Here is a 20,679-nt window from a genome sequence, read left to right on the forward strand (position 1 = left end):
GTTCAAAGAAAGCAAATAGAGAGAGAAGCAGGCAGAAGGATTTGCAAACAGGCCACAAGTAACAAGAGAGAATACTTTTAAGTGTGAGTATGAGTTCAGAAAACTACGAGTGTTTGTGTGTTTGTGTCAATGACGAGCAGGTATTTATAGTGTGAAAACAGGCGAAAAGAAGGTAAGAAAGTAATTAAGGAACTGGGTATCAATTAAAATCAATTAGTACGAGACTTCCTTTAATTAAAGAGTTCAAACTTAAACGGTAATGAACAAAAATTATTTAAGGAAAGAGATCAAGTAAGCAGCTTGTGAAAAGTAGGCAATTAGAGGTAAATACATAGGAGTTTAATTAAGGGAGGAATTTTTGAAATACACAATTAAATAAATAAGGTAAGAATCAATCAGTTCATAGTAAATCAAGGAGTCAGAGATTCGAAATTATTGGTTCATGAATAAACCAAGTCAGACAGGCTAAGGAAAGTTTTCGAATCAAGCCAAGTAACAGGGAAATCAGCAAACAAGGAAAGAAAATCAATCAGACTTACACAAGGGAAGTCTGAAATCAGTCAAAGAACTGAAAGTCATTTAGAGGGGAAGCTCAGCACATATAAAGAGCACACAAGTATTAGGCATGCGAGGCTGAATTTAGGACAAAAGAAAGCGTCATGCAATTGCAAAATTAGTAAGCAGTAGGCTTATAGGAACATAGCATACAAAGGGTCAAGTAAAAGATCTTATAGAGTTTAGCAGGAAGTTAGGAAAGAGACAAAAGTTGAAACAAAGATTTCAAAACTCAGTCAAGCAGTAGATGAAATAATTTCAGAAACTCGAATAGGTCCAAAGAAGTTAGGGTTTTTGAAGTTAAATAAGTTCAGAGATGAAGAACAAGCAAATCACATAGCCAATGGTCTCAAAACTCCAAATATTAGGGTTTTGCCATCAATCGAGTGTAGAGATGAAAGGACAAGTAATCAAGGCAAAAGATACTAACAAAATAAGTTCAGAGATCTCAGAAAGGAACTGAGACTTTTAACAAGCATTTTCCAGTAAAAGAAACTCATGAGAAACATAGTAAAAGGACAATATGCGAAACATAGTAGAAGAACTCATAAGAACATAGTAGAAGAAACACATAGGAAGATACTGTAGAAGAACTCGTAAGAACACACTAGGAGAGACACATAAAAATTACAGTAGAAGAAACTAATAAGAAACATAGTAGAAGAAACACACAAGAGAAAAAGAAAATCAGAGAAACATCTAAATAACTTAACAAAAACCCTAAATTGGAAAGATAAAGGTTTTGAAAGCATAGTTTTTTGAAAGAAACTTTTGAGAAAACGTTTAAAAGCTTAGAGAGAACACAGATCTACAACGGATCTAAAAGAATCAGAAGAACCTCGAAGGTTAGGGTTTCAGAAGAAACCCAAAGAGTGAGAAAGGCTTGGAAATCATCGATCTAAGCAGGAGAGGTCAAGATCAGGCTTGAATAGCCATAGCTGGCCGGAGTAAGGTCGAAGACGGCCAGAGACAGCCATAGCACTGATATAGGAGTTATAGGAGGCCGGTATAGGACTTCGATAGCCTTGGAAGCCATGGATTCCGATAATTTTAGGGGTAGAAGTGGAGGGAGGCGACTAGGGTTTCTGAAAGAGAATTGGGAGAGGGGAATCTAGAGGCGGCTATAGGTGAGAAGTGATTAGGGTTTGGGGGTATTGGGAAATTAAAAAAGGAAAGGTTAAACATGGGTCGTTGATCTAAGTGATCAACGACTGGGATGAAAAAGGGGTCCGGGCGGGTTATTTGAATGGTTTATGGGTCGGGTAGATTCAGGATTTGGGCTGGGTAATTGGATTTGAAATTGGGTTCAAATTGGGGTGCCAATACTGGCTAAAATTGAAATTCAATCGGCTAACATTTAAATAGCCACTTTTTCCTTGTTTAATTTTATAAAAAATAGTAAATAAATTTTGAAAATAAATTAAAGGTACTAAAATGATTAATAATATATAATTATCAAATAAAAAATACTGGAGCCAATTTTATAAATATAATTACAATTAAATCTTAAAAGAGGCTAATATTGCAATTATATGTGATTTAGCTTAAAAATTGATAAATGAATTTGTAAAAATATGCAAAACTTATGTTAGCTATATTGTAGTATAAATATGAGAATCTAATAAGTGAATTGCTAAAATGACAATTTTGGGAATAATTATTGGATTGTTCTTGATAAAATAGGGCAATAAATTGATCTAATAATTTTTAAAAATTAATGAAAAATATGAAAACCCTTGGACATACTTATATATACATACATATGCTATTTGAAAGGTAATTTTCATATAAAAATATACGGGAGAAAATTGGGTATCAACAATGAGGCCATTGGAGGCTTTGGGAAACTTGGGCCTAATTGCAGGTTCCCTATAGAATAGCCTCTTGATTTTCTATTTTACCTATGTAATTCATTCATTGTCCTGTAATAATTTATAAACAGATATTTGGGGTATCAAGTAAAAGGGTGAGTAGATGCATACTTTAAAGGGGTAATATGGGTAGAAATCCTGCTCTTAGGACCTTATTTTAAAGTCTGACTGCTTGCATAAGTAGAAAACATGCTCATAGGTTTTCTCTTTTGAATTTGATTACTTTGCCTAATAGAAATTATGCCTATAGGATTTCACTCTTAATTTCGTTTGTATCAGGTAGAAATCATGTTCATAAGATTCTGCATTTGTCATGTTAGAAACCATGTTTATAGGTTCCAAACAATCACATCTTAAATCAGTTTAAATATAGATTACATGCCTATAGGATTCAACTTCGATTCAGTTCTAATAAGTCTTTCTGTACGTTGCTGCAAATCAACTAAAATCAGTAATATGCCTAGATATCATGCCTATAGGGATCTCTACTCGCAATTTTGTCTGATAATCTAATTAGCCTAATAAATCAACTTCATTACTCATAGTTCATTTTTAAAACTGGTCTTATTAAGTGTCAAATATTTCCTAAAACAAGTTCTTTCAAAATTACCTCAATTTCATTAGATATCATGCCTATAGGTATTAAAGGAGTCTATTTCAAAAATCTGTTTGTTTTGCATCAATACAGGCACCAGTATTCTACATATAGGCAAGCCTTAGGGCATTTTCAAAACTGCATTTCTCTAAAACTGTCTCTGTTGCTATATACATATAGGCAAGCCTTAGGGCATTTTCAAAACTGCATTTCTCTAAAACTGTCTCTGTTGCTTAACGTTTCTAACAGGCTTTTAAAAGAATCCCTAGGCAACTACCAGGGTATAACTTCTGAGTATAAAAGGTTTTGTCTATTTCTGCATATTCACTTAGATATCCTACTTTAGGACATTGATTAATACAGACCTTAACTGTGTTTGAGTCGTGCTGCTTGTATGTTTGTTTGAAGAGGAAACTTTGAGCCTCTTAATTGCTCCCATTATGTGTGAAAGTCCTAAATGTTTTGACTGTCGCCTTAGAGTTTTCGCCTTTCTAAACCTTAGGGGTACGTCTAGAACTACATATAGGTAGAGGTCCTAACTCCCTCCGGGACCATTAAGAGGATACGGGTAGCAGCACACAATAGGAATCAGTGACCAAACATTCGCTTTGCATGACCAATAAGGGGATGGGAAGGGTAGACATGGGATATGATGACTACACATTAATGTCACATGTAGCCCCTCATTGAGGAGTGTTTACCGGACATTGCGTGGGGTGATCCTATAGGATAAACAACCTAGGACTCCTCTATACCAAATTCTCTCTCTTTATTTAAACTTGTTCAAACCTTTATCTTGTCACTTGAGTTATCCAACGTACTTTACTTGCAACTTATTTGATTCAACTGTTTATATGGACTAATTCGTGAGTATAAGTTCGGCAGGGACCCACAGTTGTGTACCAAGAGGGGTGCCTAACACCTTCCCCTCGAGGTTACTTCGAGCCCTTACCCTAATCTCTGGTAATGCAAACCAACCCAAGAGTTAATCACTTTAGGTGCCCTAATGAACCATAATTTGTTAGGTGGAGACTCTTCAAATACCCAATTCCCAAAAGGAAATGAGTCATTACACCCCATGAATGTCGAAACCCGGACTCCACAAAGGAAAAAGGGGGCACGACACACATCACGGTTATGGAGGGCCGTACAACATGATTTGGGTACTCGGGTGGAATTGAGCACAGCATTTCACCCTTAGACGGACGGACAGTCCGAGGGCACTATTAAAATTCTTGAGGATATGCTTCGTGTGTGTGTAATGGAGTTTGGAGGTTCTTGGGATCAATTCTTGCCACTGGCGGAGTTTGCATACAACAATAGTTATCAGTCCAGCATTTAGATGGCACCGTATGATGCTTTATATTGTAGGCAGTGTAGATCCCCGGTAGGTTGGTTTGACCAGGGTGAGGCTAGATTATTGGGCACAGACTTGGTTTAGGATGCCTTGGAGAAGGTTAAGGTGATTCAGGATAGACTCCGTACAGCCCAATCTAGACAGAAGAGTTATGTGGACCGGAAGGTTCGTGATGTTTCCTATATGGTTGGAGAGCAGGTCTTGCTTCGAGTTTCGCCTATGAAGGGCGTTATGAGATTCGGGAAGAAAGGGAAATTGAGTCCAAGGTTTATTGGTCCTTTTGAGATATTGCAACGTATTGGGGAGGTTGCTTATGAGCTTGCCTTACTTCCTAGCTTGACAGGAGTTCATCTGGTATTTCATGTTTTGATGCTCTGGAAGTATCACAGTGATCCGTCGCACGTGTTGGATTTCAGTTCATTCCAGTTGAACAAAGATCTATCTTATATTGAGGAGCCAGTGGCGAAATTGGACAGGCAGGTTCGAAAGCTGAGGTCAAAGAACATCGCATCCGTGAAGGTTCAGTGGCGGTGTCAACCAGTCGAGGAGGCGACTTGGGAGACCAAGCAGGATATGTGCAGCCGTTACCCTTATCTTTTCACTACTTCAGGTATGTCTCTATGCTCATTCAAGGACGAACGACTATTTTAAGAGAGGGAGGATGTAATGACCTGGCCGGTCGTTTTAATAATTAACGCCCATATTAACTGCTTTTCACGTGTTTGTTTCTGCTATTTTGAGTTTCCAGGAGGATTCGTTTTGTGTTTTGGAGTGTTTTGGGATACTTAGTCCCTCAATGAGAGTTTAGCTTTAAAATTTGGACCGTAGTCGGAGTAGTGTGAAGATGTCCTCGGATTGGAACTCCGTCAGTTCCGTTAGGTTCGTTGGGTGATTCCGGGCTTAGGGACATGTTCGGATTGTGTTTTGGAGGTTCGTAGCTTATTTAGGCTTGAAATACCGAAATGTTGAATTGAAGTTTCTGGTTTGATTGTGAAATTTTTATATCGGGTTCGGAATCCGATTCTGAGAGTTGGAATAGCTCTTTAGGGTTGAATGTGACCGGTGTGCAAATTTTGGGGTCAATCGGACTTGGTTTGGTTGGTTTTATCATCAGGTGTAGGATTCTTGAGATTTCTAGTTCATATGGCTTGGATTAGAGGGTGATTCATGATTTTAGCATTGTTTGATATGATTCGAGAGTTGGAATAAGTTCGTATGGTGTTTTAGAATTGGTTGGCATATTTGGTTGAGGTCTCGGGGGCATCAGGTGAGTTTCGGATGTCTAACAGATTGGAATTTGGACTTCGGGAAAAATCTGAGTTGCTGAACCTGTCATAATCGCACCTACATGTGTAGGATCGTAGGTGCGGCACCACAGAAGCGGTATGATGACCGCAGGTACGGTCTGAGACCCAAGTGAAGCTAGTCGCAGATGTGGCCCAAGAACCGCAGAAGTGGGCCGCATCTGCGAGTATAGGGTCGCAGGTGCGACTTATGGCCGTTTAATGAAAAGTTGCAGGTGCGGATAAAAGGCTGCAGAAGCGGGACCGCAGGTGCGGTAGAGCCCTCGCAGGTGTGAAAATCGCTGAGCATTAAAAGGGAAAAACGAGGGTTTGAACTCATATCTTGGAAAAACGACTTAGAGCTCGGTTGAGGGTGATTTCTCGAGGGTTTTTTAAGGAGAAACATTGGGTAATGATTTCTATCCTGATTTTGATCTTATAACTATAATCTATTGTTGTTTTCCTCTTCTCGTTAAGGAATTTTGGGGATAAAAGTTTGAAAATGGGAGAAAAGTTCCCCAATTGAGAATCCAAGTTTTGAGTGAGATTTTGACGTCAGATTTTGGTGATTTTTGTTCGAGTGTGTTCGTGAGTGATCGGGGGTTCTGAATTTGTAAAATTTATCCAATTCTGAGACGTGGTCCCGGGGGACTTTTGGGCGATTTTCTTAATTTCGCATGTTAGCTTCGAATTAATTAATTAAATTAGTTACTTGAAGTTATATTTACATTATGCAATTAATTTGAATAGATTTGAGCCATTTGGAGTTGGGTACTCGTGGCAAGAACGTGATTTTGAATTGATTGAGCTAGTTCGAGGTAAGTGATTTGCCTAACCTTGTGGGAGGGGACTCCCCTTAGGATTTTGGTGTTGTTTGTTGTATGAGTGTCGTGTACGTGTGGTGAGGAGTGCGTACACGTGCTAATTGTTGAAAACCCCCGTTTACGCACTTGTCACCTCACGTACATGGCATTCATATAACAATAGTACCAAAATCCTAAGAGGAGTTCCCCCACACAAGGTTAGGCAAGCCATTTACCTCGAGTCAGCTCAAAATCAATCCGAAATCACGCTCTTGTCACGAGTATCCAACTCCGAGCGGCCCAAATCTAATCAAATCAAGTACATAACGTAAATAAAATTACATGCAACTAATTTAACTAATGAATTCAAAGCTATGGCGGAAAATTCGAAAAACACCCAAAATTCCTCCTCGGACCCACGTCTTGGAATCGGGTAAAAGTTACCAATTTAGAACACTCATTCACTCACGATACCACTCATCCAAAAATCACTCAATTCTGACAACTAAAACCCAATCAAAACCCAAAAACTTGGTTGGGGAACTTCCCCCCCCCCAAATCCTCATTCTTCCACTCAAATTCTTAGATTTAATGAGGAAAATAACAATAAATTAGTGTATTAGAACCAAATTAGAGTTAAAATTTATTTCCCAATCTTTCTCCTTCAAAATCTCTCCAGAAATCGCCATCCACCAAGCTCCAATTTGATTTTAGAAGTTATGAATTTCAAACGATCGATTTCTCTTTTTCTTCCTTTTCGCTTCTGCGAGGGGGTCCACCGCACCTGTGGTCCCGCTTCTGCGGCCAATAATTCGCACCTGCGTAATTTCATTAAACGGCCAGATTCCGCACATGTGGCCCTTCACACGCAGATGCGGTTCTGCTTCTACGGTCCATGGGCCGCATCTGCAGCCACTTCCCTTATGCCTTAGACCGAACCTGCGGTTGCCTAACCGCTTCTGTTCCTAAGTCCAGTCCAACTTTCGTTAAGCATCTGAAACTCACCCGAGGCCTCTAAAACCTCAACCAAATACACCAACCAATCCTAAAATATCGTACAAACTTAATCCAACCCTCGAATCACATCAAACAACGCTAAAACCACGATTCACCCTCCAATCCAATCTTAATGAATTTGAAATCTCAAGAATTCTACAACCGATGCTGAAACCAACCAAACCACGTCCGATTGACCCCAAATTTTGCACACAAGTCACATTCGACACTATGGAACTATTCCAACTTTCAGAATCGAATTTCGACCCTGATATCAAAATCTTACTATCGATCCGGAAACTTCAAAAATTCAACTTTCGGCATTTCAAGCCTAAATAAGCTACGGACCTCCAAAACACTATCCGAACATGCCCCTAAGACCGAAATCACCCAAAGGAGCTAACAGAATCGATGGAATTCCATTCCAAGGCCGTCTTCACACCATTCTAACTATGGTCCAAATTTTAAAGCTTAAGCCCTCATTTAGGGACTAAATGTCCCAAAACACTTTGAAACTCAAAACGGATCTTCCCGGCAACTCACAATAGTAGAAACAAATACGGGGAAAGCAGTTAATATGTGATCGGAGCTTTAATTCTCAAAACGACCGGCCGAATCATTACAGCTAATTAGTTAATTAATATAGAAATTGATTATTTGTTCTCAACATTAAAGGAAATGATTTTTTTTATTCAAATTCACATCAGCTCATCCAAGCTTTAAATATTTAAATGTAACAATAATTTTATCCAAACATTTATAACATGAAAAATTCAAAAACCCTTTGAGTTTTAATTAATATTAATTATCTAAAGTTAAATTTAGTTAGATATTTTTGTGATATACTTTAAGTACCTTAATATATGAGTTCGTACATTGTTCAAACAAGAATAAATTTAATAGTCAAAATTTAGAGTTAATTTTAAAGTATGAAAATAATAATTTGTCTAATGTCAATTTATCTTCAAAGGATAAATTTATTGATTGTAACGACCTGGCCGGTCATTATGAGCATTTGCACTTTGCTCGGTAGTTTGGGAGTACGAGTAGCTCCGTATGATGTATTAGGACTTGTGTACAAAATTTGAGTTCACTCTGAGTTGATTTGATATGTTTCGGCGCGAGTTTTTGGAAGTCGAAAGTTCGAAAGATAATTAAATTTGATTTGAGGTGCGTTTCGTCATTTCGATGTATTTATACGTGATTTGAGGCCTTGAGTAGGTCCGTATTATATTATGGGACTTGTCGATATGTTCGTACGGGGTCCCGAGGGGCTCGGGTGTGTTTCGGATAGGTTTGGGCTGTGTTGCGCTCGTTTTTGTTATGTTTCGACGTCGTTTCTTCGAGCATAAATGGCACTAAATTAAGCAAATGAGCTCCAATTTCTGTTTTGATTGAAGCATTAGATCTGTATCATAATTTCGGAGGCATAGCAAAAAGAATCGTCGAATTTGGACATCGTATGAGGATTTTATGATCATTTACTAAGAATTGGGTTGATAGATTTTTTACATTAATTACGAAATTGCCACTGACTTCGTATTTTAAAATCTGCACTATTTTCAAATATCGAAACCAACATATCTCTTGCATTATAAGGTCAAATGGAGTGATTCAAAATCCTATCTTGACTGAAATTTCATAAGAAATCCATTGGACGCATCAAAAGCAAGTTTTAAGATCGTTTGACATGCCAAACGAGGCAGAATAGCTAGGCAAAATTACTTAATATAGAAAGTTTGTTCATTTGGTCATACTTTGAGTTGGGGAGCTCGGATTTGGACAATTTTTGGAGGCAATTTTCACCATATAGAATGGGGTAAGTGTTCTATACTCGATTTTGGTTATATTTCATGAATCCATCTTTATTTTTGACATTTAATTGATGATTTCAAAGTGAAATTTGGGGGTTTTGTCTAAAATTTCATAAAGTAAATTTTTAAGTTTTAAACACCGATTTGGAGTCGGATTTGAGTGGAATTAGTATGGTTAGACTCGTATTTGAATGGGTTGTCGGATTTTGTAAATTTTGTCGGGTTCCGAGGTACGGGCCCGGGTTGGGCTTTTTGCCGATTTTGGGCTTTTGAATAAAGATTCAACCTTTTTCGCTTGGGATTGGTTCTTTTAGCACTATTTGATATATTTGAGTTGTCTTTTGACTAGTTTTGAGCTGTTCGGAGGTCATTACGCATGAAATGGCACTCTTGGAGCATCGCTTGGCTTGTTCAGTGTTCAGAATTAGCTTATTTGAGATAAGTAACTCTTCTAAACTTAGTGCTGAGGGTATGAAACCCCGAATTACATGTTATATGATTGATGTTGCGGTGATGCACATGCTAGGTGATGGGCGTGTGGGCGTGCACCTTGTGAATTGTGACTCCGTTGTTTCCAGGGCATTGAATATTGGCCTTATTTTGTTGATATCTGTATTTCCACCATGTGATAAAGTAATTGAGCTGTGATCCATGTTAGACACCATGTCTAGGCTACGTGCTTATCCTGTTGGGACCCACTGAGGTCATTTCTGTTGTTGAGTTATTTACTTTTATTGCTTTATATACTCAGTCATACGCATTCATATGCATATCATATCTAAGTCTCTGCTGTTATTTACTGATACCTCATATCATCATTTTGGGCTAATTTCATCACATTGTGAGCCCCTAAGAGAGAGAGGCTGGAGAGATTGATGACTGAGTGAGGTCGAGGACCTAATTTGAGATATTGTTATTGTAACGACCCGATATTGGTCGTTTTGCCTTCAAGAACCCTGGTCCCCTAAATAAGACTTACCGTACTTGCTTTTACTGACTTATGACTTACGGGGATAGTTGGTTCGGGATTTGGAAGAGTTTGGGTTGAAATCGGAACACTTGGTTCCTTAAGGTTAGCTTAAAAGGCCAAGTTTGACTTTGGTCAACATTTTGAGTAAATGACCTCGGAATTGGGATTTAACGGTTCCAATAGGTTTGTATGATAATTTCGTACTTGGGCGTATATTTGGATTGGGTTTTGGATGACCCGGGAGCGTTTTGGCGCGTAATAGTAAAAGTTGGTTCTTAAAGGTTTTTGGAAGTTCTTTAAATTTGATCTAGAGCGAGATTTGATGATATTGAGGTCCAAATGGAATTCCGAGACTGGGAATAGTTCCATAGTGTTATTTAAGACTTGCATGAAAAATTTGGTATCAATCCGAGTAGTATAAGTGTGTTTCCTCACATTGGAAGTAAATTGAAGAACTTGAAGTTCATAAGTTTGAATCAATTGGTTTTAGGGTGTGATTCCTAGTTTTAATGTTGTTTCTAGTGTTTCGAGGGTTCGAGAGAGTCTGTTTTATCAATGCAAACATGTTGGTATGTTCGGGCAGGGCCCCGGGGGTCCCGAGCGTCAATCGGGCGAGGCTCGAGCTTAGTTGAAAGTGTGAGAAGGAGCGGAAGCTCCAGGCTTCTGTCATAATCGCACCTGCGGTTGGCCAGCCTCAGGTGCGAGAGCGCAGAAGCGGCTAAGCCATCGCAGATCCGGCCATGGGTGGCCAGCCCAGGAAGCACAGAAGCGGCCCCCTAACCGCAGAACTTAAATTTTGGGTAGATTAACATGTAAAGATTAGTGAAAATTATGGGTTTAGAGTAAAACTGAGGGTTTTGATAAAAATAATATTTAACCACGAAATTCGCTATAGAATGAAGTAAATATCATATATTCTTGATCCTTAGGTTATGGGTAACAACTTTCTTCAAAAATTTCTAGAATCCGGGCACATAAGCCTGGGGATGAACTTTAGGAACCTTGTATTTAGGGTTGGAAAATTACTTTAATTGTTAGAATATGGACTCTTGAGCATGTATTGACTAGTTCTTACCACATTTGAATAGTTTTGGATCGTTCGGCTCCGATTTGAGGGTTTGAGCGCATTCTTGAATTTGAAAGTAAGCTTTGGGCAAGGTAAGTCTCTTTTATAACCTTGTAAGAGGGAAATTTTTCCATAGGTGAACTTAATTAATATGTGATTAATTGTGGGGCATACGTATGCATGAAGTGACGAGAGTCCATACGTAGCTACTATTTCTGTTATTGTCCGGGTAGTTCTAGATTTACACCATACTTTGTGGACACTACTACTTGATTATATATGCAAATTGTATGGAAGTAATTAAGTTGAAGAAAATCTATGGATTTAAAGACTTCAAGAGAATTGTCTTCATTTTTTAAAAAGAATCAAAGAATTGTTGTGTTCTAAATGATAAAACTTATGTTTGACTGCGTCGCACGGATGATTCGCGAGCGGGGTTATGCTTTTACTGTATCGCATGTATGATTCGCGATCGGGGTGAATAGATGTATCTAGGGTTCACACTTTTTGACCCTCGGTAGTGCACATTTTACTTTTATGTTGGATCGGGCCGAATGTCTTCAGTGGTAATTGTATGTGATAATAGAATAGGAACGATTTGTAGTTGTATGCTTCATTTCTTGTTATGCCACTTGTTTTAAATAAAGAAAGTGTCTTGCCTTCTTAAATATGATGGAGGAAATTCATCAGTTATTGTTCTGGTTTAAGCTTGGTTGTTATCTACATACATTATGCTTTAAGAATTGGAAGTTGACATTATTATATTGTTGGCCCTAGTAAGTGTCGGAGTCGACCCCTCGTCACTACTTCTGCGAGGTTAGGCAAGATACCTACTGAGTACATATTTTTATGTACTCACGCTATACTTTTGTACTTGATTGTACAAGCTTTGAGGCAGGTGCATCTGGCCATCAGTCCGGTGCATAGAGTGGACTCCTCAGCTTGAGACTTCCGGTGAGCTGCCCTTTTGAACCGTTCTGCAGCAGCTGGTGTCTTTCTATGTTTTTACTTTTCCTATCTATTTCCTTTCCATACAGTAGGATATGATGATTTTGTATAGTCTACTAGATTGCCCACATACTTGTGACACCAGATTTTGGCACACACATTAAAGGACTTATGAGTTTTGGATTACTGTCATGATTTAAGTTCGTAATTATTACTTTCCTTTAATTATGCTTAAGCTTCAATTCCTAATTTCTTTATCAATAAGGAAACGTTTTCACATACTAATTATTTAAATGAGAATTTACTAGTTGATTAGTATTGGCTTGCCTAACAACGGTGTTTGGCGCCATCACGGCCTAATATGGAATTTGGACGTGACAGTTACTATGGCACGTGAGTTATCCGTGCGGATCCTGATATTGATACTATGACATATGGGTTGTCCGTACAGCACGTGAGTTGTCCGTGCGGATCTTGATTTGATATTATAGCACGTGAGTTATTCGTGCAGCACGTGAGTTTTCCATGCGGATTATAGCGTTTGGGCTGAAGGGGCCCCTCCAGAGTTTGCACACCCCCAGTGAGCATAGTCGACTATGTATATGTATGTGGATCGGGTTGCACGCCGCAACGAGCATTGTACAGTGCTGAGTGACTGAGTGTGTTGAGTATTGAGTACGGTAAGAGATAATGCGAGACAGTGAGGTTGAGTACTCTACGAGTGTGAGTACATGATTCACCTCTGAGATACATAGCATTGACATGCAAACATGACATACAGGCATATAGATGCATTTTTCCTCATGTTGTACAGTATCACGTTATTCATGATTTTTCACGCATATTGATATGTGGGCATAGTGAGGTATTTCTCACTTGTTATCTAGAAAGAAGAAATGAAGCATCTTATTTATTGTGAAAAGTATTTTTTGGAAAAATTACAGATTTCAAACTATCTCATATTTTTTTATGTTTTCGGTAAAGGATTTGGGTTTTCATTGATATACTTGAAAAGTGGAACTAATTTTCGGAAAATTATGAAAAGGTTGAGCATGTTATCTCTGAGCTACTTCATTATTTAATTGCATTGCATTGTTATGAACTGCTGTTAGTTATTGGTGTTGGACCCGACATATGTTCCAGCTCGTCACTACTTTCAACCTAAGGTTAGGTTTGTTACTTATTGAGTACATGGGGTCGGTTGTACTCATACTACACTTCCTGCACATTACGTGCAGATTTCGGATGTCGATCTTACTGTTCATGGCGGGAGCTAGCATTGAAGGTGCACCTGCGATCCAAACTCAGCTGCCTCTTGTTCATAGTAGCCTTAGATTTTGTAAAACTCTGTTTTTGTACTTTTCAAACAGAAGATGTATTTACTTCATATCAGCTTTGTAAACTCTATTCTTAGAATCTCATGATTTGTACTATCAGTCCGTGGAAATTTATAAGATTTACATAATTTCTTTGATTAATTGTCCTATTAAATATTATTGAAACTGGATAGATATTAATTAGCTTACCTAACAGGTTGGGTTAGGTTCCATCACGGATCTTGGATCGTAACATTAATCATTATTTGGCGTAACATTCTTGCGTTTATAATAGTGAGCAGTAAGTAGATGTTTGCAAAACAAAGACAACGAAAGAGGAATCAATTTAGACTTCGAAGAAGAAAGGGATAGTTAAAAATTAACGCTCCAAAAGAGTTGACTTTTTTACTATTCATTTAAGGTAAAATTTAACTGATATAAAATCCTAATTTTTAGGTATATAATTCAAATTAGGAAAGATTTAAAGAAATCAAATTTCAACGGATTTTCAAGTCCTAATTATTACAAAATGTAATATTTCTTTTAAAGGATAAAAAAGGTAAACGATATTTCGCTAAGGACCTTCGTGCTTTTAATATAACATAGATAGATAGGTATAAATGGGAACTCATACGAAGGAAAAATACAGCGCGACATCTTTTTTCATCCCTTTTTGGTATTACTTTTATTTTTGGCATTAAATCTGATACTTTTTAACGAATTGGGTTCTTTTGGCAGAGCCAATTGTGTTTTGGCTTTTAACAAATTTGGTCGCGCGAGTAAAGATATTTATAACACTTAACTAGTGTACATATTTTATACACTAATAATTTAAAATATGTATATTTGTCAGCTATTTTCTTATAATTAATTTCGCTTGTATGCGTTGTTATTTTGACTTTTAGGTGGACGCTTTTATTTCGATTTAACTATTCACGCTAGTAGACATAATTTTCTGACGAATATTATAGCTCCTGCTTTTTTGTTTCATTATTGAAAATTAAAATTATATTTAAATTATAAAATAATCAAGAATGAATATTTTTAATGCCAAAGGAAAAACTTGGGCCGGTCAATTTCTCAATTTGGTTGCTAAGGCGAGAAAAACTTGTTGCAATAACTAAGAATATTAATTCTACAACCTCGTGGCTTTTGAGACTATTCACGATCTACTCATTTTTTTATTTTCATAACAAAAAGCAAGCAAAGATAGCTAAATAATTTTTCATCTTTGTTTTCACCAGCATTAATGAATATTAATTTTAGAAAATGACTTTTATATATCTTAATCATTTAGGTCTTAGCAAAAGTAAATTTTTGCATCACAAAGGAAAATATTAAGGCCTGTTGCTTTTTTAAAATGATTTTACAACTTTGCTCTCGAATTATGGTAATTTCAAAATGTTTAGTTTAAGGAATTGATTATTTCGTATCGTATTTATTAATAATTGATTTTAGAATACTTATGCAATTGTTTTTATTACTTTCGACACGCGTATTGTAATATTTGACAAAGATATACGTGCAATGCACGTACATAATGACTAGTCTATATCTATATTATATTAAAAGCACGAAGAACCTTAGCGAAATGTTATTCGATTTTTTTACCCTTAAAAAAAGATTTTACATTAAATAAAATATTAATTTAAGTCTTTTCCTTATATTTAGGAATATGTAATCAACTAAACTTTGTATATTAAATATTTGCTTTTTTAAATAGATTAAAACTAATATGTTAGATTTTTCCAAACATCTAAAACTTTAAAGTTGACTGATTATGAAAAGTATTCATGGAGTCTAATACGAATCTGCGTGAACTTCTAACACCTTCTAACTTCTAAATTCCTTAAAATATTGTATCAAATACTTACGGTTAAACTTTCACAACAAGGGCCGGCTTAATGGTAAAGCCACTCAAGCGATTACTTGAGGCTCCACATCTAGGGGGACCCAAAATTTTCTTATATTAATAAATTTTTCAATATCAATAAATAATTGTATTTGTATTTGATGAATTTTTTAAAAAACTATTTAGCATATAAAAAAAAGTATAGCTGTCACGACCTGGATTTTCCACCTTCGGGAGTTATTATGGCGCCTACTGATGTGAGTTATGCAAGCCGATCATTTAAACTAATAACTTCATCATCCATTTATTTTTTTTTTTAACAAACATAAAGCGATAACATATGAACAGCGAAAATTAGAATTTAAGCGGAAGGAAATAATAAAATATCTGAAATCTGCGTCTATTACAACTGTTAAGGCCTTAAGTATCCAAAACTTGGTGTCACAGTGTCACAGGCGGTCTAAGATTTACTACATACAAAGTCTGAAGAAAATAACAATACACTGTTTCTGAATGTAAGGAAAATGAAACAGGAAATAGGGATATAGGGAGACGCCAGGGCCTGCGGACGCCTGCAGGTCTACCTTGAATCTCTGCGTGGACTAAAGGTAGCCTCCAAACTATGGTCCAAGAGCTGCTCCGGGATCTGCACATAGTGCAGAGTGTAGTATCAGCACAACCGACCCCATGTGCTGGTAAGTGTTTAGCCTAACCTCGGCGAAGTAGTGACGAGACTAGGACCAGATTACCAAATAAATATGTGCAATTCAAATATATACAGCAGAAAAGAAATACAGAAATAAACAATCAAGTATGGGAGGGGGAGCATGCTGCAGGGGAGATATCAATTCCAAATAGAAAGACAACAAGTAAACGAAAGAAACAATATAACGGGGACATCAACAAAGAGTCAGAAATCGATAAATGCACGGCATCACTCTTCGTGCTTTTACTCTCAGCCTCATCAAAGCAATCATATAATAAAAATGTGCACGGCATCACCCTTCGTGCTTTTACTCTCTTTCCTCACCATATAATCAATATAATCGTCACGGAATGGTACATCGTGCGGCACGACATCACCCTTCGTGCTTTACACTATTTCTTCACAATCATATGCGGCATCACCCTTCGTGCTTTACACTCTTTCCTCACAAAAAAAAATAATGCACGGCATCACCCTTCGTGCTTTAGCTCTCTTCCTCACCCAAACAACAATCACAAACAATAGGGCAAGTGAATAAATGAGATTATAATAAGAATCCCGGAAAGGGAACAACTTCAATAATATCAACATCCCGGCAAGGGAGATAACAAATAAAGCAACAATAGCCCGGCAAGGGGGGCAACGTAATGATCTCTTATCTTTCTCACTTTTACTTCACAATTCACTTCACAACTCGAGCCAATGCTCTAGAGGTTCAATTATCACTTATACTTTCACAATTCGTTATACAACTTGAGCTAATGCTCCTCAATGTTCATAGGTCACAATTCCTTCCACAAACTTTACACAACAAGTAGAAACCATTAACAAGGCATGAAAGATACAACAAAGTCATGATAATCACAAGATAAAACTCACGGGCATGCTAGACACTAACGTATAGATACTCGTCACCATGTCTATACGTCGTACTCGACAATTACCACATAGCAAACAGGACTCGACTCCTAATCCCTCAAGCTAAGGTTAGACCAAACACTTACCTCGATGTCACGAACACAATTCACGATTCAATTATAGCTTTACCCCTTGATTCCACCACCAATTCGCTCGTATCTAGTCACAAGTTACTTAATTACATCAATAAACACTAAATGAATCAATTTGAATGTATGAAAATGAATTTTCCAAAGTTTTACCCAAAAAGTCAAAAATCGCCCCTGGGCCCGCATGGTCAAAACCCGAAGTTTGAACCAAAACCTGATTACCCATTCCCTCACGAACTCAAATATATAATTTGTTTTGAAATCGGACCTCAAATCGAGGTCCAAATCCTCAATTTTTGAAAAACCTAGGTTCTACCCAAAACACCCAATTTCCCCCATGAAAATCATTGATTTTGAGTTAAAATCATATTAAAAGATGTTAAGGAGTGAAGAAAATGAGTTAGAAATCACTTACCAATGTTTTGGAGAAGAAAGGTTATTTGAAAAATCGCTTCTTATGTTTTTTGGGGTTTTGAAAAATGAAAAATAACTGAAAATCCCATCTAAGATATCTTGTGCAAACCATACAAAATCAACTGCGGCCGCACATCCCTTCCTGTGTACTGCAGTGACATATTTTAGTAGTTTGGCCATAACCTTCTCTACAGATGTCCAAATTTGTAATTTCTTTAGCTTTATGGAAACTAGACACGAAGGGCTACAACTTCCGTTTTTGATTCATCTCAAAATTCCTTGTAGATCAAACGATATAGGCTTCCGAAGTCGGACTAGTGAACATGTGCGGACTGCACAAAATCAACTGCAGCCGCACAGTCACCAGTGCGGCCAGCGCAAAAACCAGTGCGGACCGCACTAGCAGGTTCAGAGATTTGCACTTCTCTGAACCTCCAATAGCCATGTTTTAAGCCTAAGACACCCCGGAACCTACCCGAAACTCACCCGAGCTCTCGGGACTCCAAACCAAGTGTGCATACTAACTCAAAAACATCATATGGACCTACTCGTGCGACACATCATCAAAATAACATGTAAAATCATGAATTAAACCTCAAAACTCAACATTTTCATCAAGAACTCTCAAAGTTCGTAACTCTTCAATCGGAAGTCCAACTCACATCAAATAAACTCCATTTTTTCACCAAATTTCACAGTTATCTTTCAAATACTATAACAAGTTTGTACCGGGCTCCAGAACCAAAATACGGGCCCGATAATAATGGTTTCAAACATTAATTCTTTTCTTCATTTCTTAGATACTTCAGTAAAACAATTTCTTTCAAAAGTTGATTTCTAAAGCTTGGGACCTCGGAATTCAATTTCGGGCATACGCCCAAGTCTCATATTTTACTGCGGACCTCCCCAGATTGTCGGAACACGGATCCGGGTCCGTTTGCTCAAAATATTAACCAAAGTCAACCATAATCAAATTTTTAACTCTAAAGATTTCGATTTCTCATATTTTCACATAGAAGGTTTTCCGGATATAGGTCCGGACCACGCACGTAAATCAAGGTAGGGTAAAAAGGAGGTTTTTAGGCCTCAGAACACTGAATTCACTTGCAACACAAGTGATGACCCAACCGTTCGTCCTCGAACGGACATAAGAAGAAGTATCTGAGTGGGGGAAAAGATAGGGATAATGGCTCCACATATCGAACTCGGACTCCCAGCTCGATGCCTCAGCGGGCTCACCTCTCCACTGAACACGGACTGAAGGAAAACTCTTCGATCTCAATTGATGAACCTGCCGGTCTAGAATAGCTACCGGCTCCTCCTCATAAGACAAATCCTTGTCCACCTGGACAGTGCTGAAATCTAACACGTGGGATGGATCGTCGTGATACTTCCAAAGCATGGACACGTTAAACACTGGATGCACGGCTGATAAGCTCGGCGGCAATGCAAGTCTATAAACCACCTCTCCCACTCGATCAAGAATCTTAAATGGGCTAATGAACCTAGGGCTAAGCTTGCCCTTCTTCCCAAATCTCATCACGCCCTTCATAGGAGACACTCGAAGCAATACCCGCTCACTGACCATGAATGCCAAATCACAAACCTTGCGGTCGGCATAACTCTTTTGCCTGGACTGAGCTGTACGAAGCCTATCCTGAATATGACCTTGTCTAAGGCATCCTGAACTAGATCCGTACCCAACAACCGAGCCTCCCCCGGCTCAAACCATCCAATCAGAGATGGACACTGCCTACCATATAAAGCCTCATACGGAGCCATCTGAATACTCGACTGGTAGTTGTTATTGTAGGCAAACTCTGCTAAAGGCAAAAACTGATCCTACGAGCCTCCAAAGTCAATGACACAAGCTCGGAGCATATCCTCCAAAATTTGAATGGTTCGCTCAGACTGCATGTCCGTCTGAGGATGAAACACTGTGCTCAACTCAACCCGTGTGCCCAAATCTCGTTGAACTGCCCTCTAAAAATAGGAGGTAAACTGCGTACCTCGATCCAAAATGATAGACTCGAGCACACCATGAAGACGAATAATCTCCCGGATATAGATCTCAGCTAACCTCTCGGAAGAGTAAGAGACTGCCACAGGAATGAAATGCGCTGACTTGTCAACCTATCAACAATAACCCACACTGCATCAAACTTCCTCAGAGTCCATGGGAGTTCAACAACGAAGTCCATAGTGATCTGCTCCCACTTCCACTCAGGAATCTCAATCTTCTGGAACAAACCACTAGGCCCCTGATGCTCATACTTAACCTACTGACAATTCAAATACCGAGCCATAAATGCTACGATATCCTTCTCCATTCTCCGCCACCAATAATGGTGCCGTAAATCCTGATACATCTTTGCGGTGCCCGGATGAATAGAGTACCAGGAGCTATGGGCCTTCTCTAAAATAAACTCTCGAAGCCCATCCACATTAGGCACACAAACTCGACCCTGCAATCTCAAAACTCCATCATCACCTAAGGTAACCTGCTTGGCACCTCCGCGCTGCACCGTGTCTCTAAGGACACACAAATGGGGATCATTATACTGCCGATCACGGATAGGCTCCAATAAAGAAGAACGAGCGACCGTGCAAGCTAACACATGACTAGGCTCAGAAAAATCCAACCTCACGAACTGGTTGGCCAAAGCCTGAACATCCAAAGCAAGCGGTCTCTCACTGACTGGAATATAAGCAAGACTGCCCATACTGGCTGACTTCCTACTTAAAGCATCGGCCACCACATTGGCCTTTCCCGGATGATATAAGATGGTGATATCATAGTCCTTTAATAGCTCTAACCACCTTCTCTACCTCAAATTCAACTCATTCTACTTGAACAAGTATTGCAATACGAACCGACGATAGTAGCCTGCCAACCCCAAGAAACTCCGAATCTCTGTAGCTGATGCTAGTCTAGGCCAGTTCTTGACTGCCTCAATCTTCTTCGGATCAACCTGAATACCCTCTGCTGATACAACATAACCCTGGAATGCAACTGAACTCAACCAAAACTCACACTTTGAGAACTTAGCATATAACTGATTATCCCTCAAGGTCTGAAGGATGTTGCTCGTGCTCCTCCTGGCTGCGGGAATAGATCAAAATATC

Source organism: Nicotiana sylvestris, chromosome 12 (assembly GCF_000393655.2).
Source record: "Nicotiana sylvestris chromosome 12, ASM39365v2, whole genome shotgun sequence".
In the NCBI taxonomy this organism is placed as follows: Eukaryota; Viridiplantae; Streptophyta; class Magnoliopsida; order Solanales; family Solanaceae; genus Nicotiana; species Nicotiana sylvestris.